Source organism: Hyperoodon ampullatus (genome assembly GCF_949752795.1).
Source record: "Hyperoodon ampullatus genome assembly, chromosome: 3".
Taxonomy (NCBI): domain Eukaryota; kingdom Metazoa; phylum Chordata; class Mammalia; order Artiodactyla; family Ziphiidae; genus Hyperoodon; species Hyperoodon ampullatus.
The window spans coordinates 91775014-91776447 of record NC_136916.1 but is presented as its reverse complement, the minus strand read 5'-3'; the positions used below and the strand labels follow the sequence as shown (position 1 = coordinate 91776447).

The 1434-nt window shown below is 48.0% G+C and overlaps 1 pseudogene across 1 annotated transcript; it reads left to right on the top strand.

The window, feature by feature from the left end:
- Window positions 1-771: 771 nt before the first annotated feature.
- On the top strand, window positions 772-1177 carry LOC307050223 (glutamyl-tRNA(Gln) amidotransferase subunit C, mitochondrial-like; annotated as a pseudogene). Its single transcript has one exon. The product of its transcript is annotated as a glutamyl-tRNA(Gln) amidotransferase subunit C, mitochondrial-like (transcript).
- The last annotated feature ends 257 nt before the right edge of the window (window positions 1178-1434 follow it).

The window sequence follows — 1434 nt, the reverse complement described above, 5'->3', positions numbered from 1 at the left end:
TACCTTTCACTCCATTCTGCTGGGAATCTAAAACTACTCTAAAAAATAGTCTGTTAAAAGAGTGAATCCTGATAGAGTTAAATGTTTTTATTTTCCTCAGTGACCACAATTAATTATCTTAAGGTGTCGCACCAATTAGTTAATGAAAATGTATATACTTCAGTTTGATTAAAGTCAGTGATTATTTCTAAAAGAAGGAGAGACATGAGAAGGAAAAAACATAGAGGAAGTTGAGGAGGAAAAATTACAAAGAGATATAGAGCATGTGGGTCTGAAATATGTGTGTGTGCGTGGGTGTGTTTGTGAATTAGGAAAAAGGCACACAAGAAAAACAAGTATCCTTCCCCTGGCCTTTTCTGATAACAACATTTGTATTTTCAACTGCAAGCATAAAAGGGAAGGTATCACTCTCTGATTCTCACCCCAAGGGCAGTCTGGGCTGACTAGGAATGCAGTACCTCTGGGAGTGAAAGGTTCTTCTTGAGCCCATAAACTGCCTGCCAAGGCTGAGGCCTGCCCCGAGGGCTGCTCCTTGCAACTGTTTTCAGTTCTCAGGATGATGCCTGACTCCACCTGCAACCCAGCTTCAGGAGGCAACTGAGGATCAGGCCAGCAGCAGATAGTGATTGCTGGGTAGGGGTTGGGAGAGCCAAGACCCTCAGCCATCCACGCGATGGCAGTACGAAACGACAGGTGAGGGCATTGAGGAAAACTGCCTACCTTTCGAAGGCACAAGGTTTAGTCATAAGAAAGGGATGGAAGGAGAGAGAAATGCGGGCGTGGGCTGTGTGGCTGGGCCTTTGGGCCTCCGTGGGCGGGCACCGGGCCTTCCCCTCCAAGGCGGTGGAGGGAAGTGGCCGGATGACAGCCAAGCTGATGGAGCACCTGCAGCGGCTGGCACTTGTGGACTTCGGCAGCCACAAGGCTGTGGCATGGCTGCAGAAAGCCATTGCTTTCGCTGACCAGCTCCACGCCACGGACACGGATGGGGCCCCTGGAGTCAGTCCTGGAGGACAGATGTCTGTACTTGAGATCCGACAATGTGGTAGAACCAGCTGTGCTGAAGAACCACTACAAAACTCCCATCGCGTGTGGAGGAGTACTTTGTGCCTCCCTGCCCCCAGGTAATATCTTTTGGCCAAAGCTGGATGAAAGAGAGCCCTTCTCACACTGCTGAATAGCTATTCTGGGAAGGGGTGCCCTATGAACACGTGGAAGTGCTACAACTATTTTGTTCTTATGAACATGAATGTTCCCACTTCCTTCACTTGCCTGGAAAAAGTGATAGGTATCTTTTAGTAACAAACTCTTCTGAAGACAGAATTGGGAAAGATCTAGCCAAAACAAGGCAAAGAGTTCCTGATGCCAATGGAAGTAGAAGGTATTGCCAGTTTCCAAGGAAATGGATCAAGTATTTACCCACAGGCCATTCAG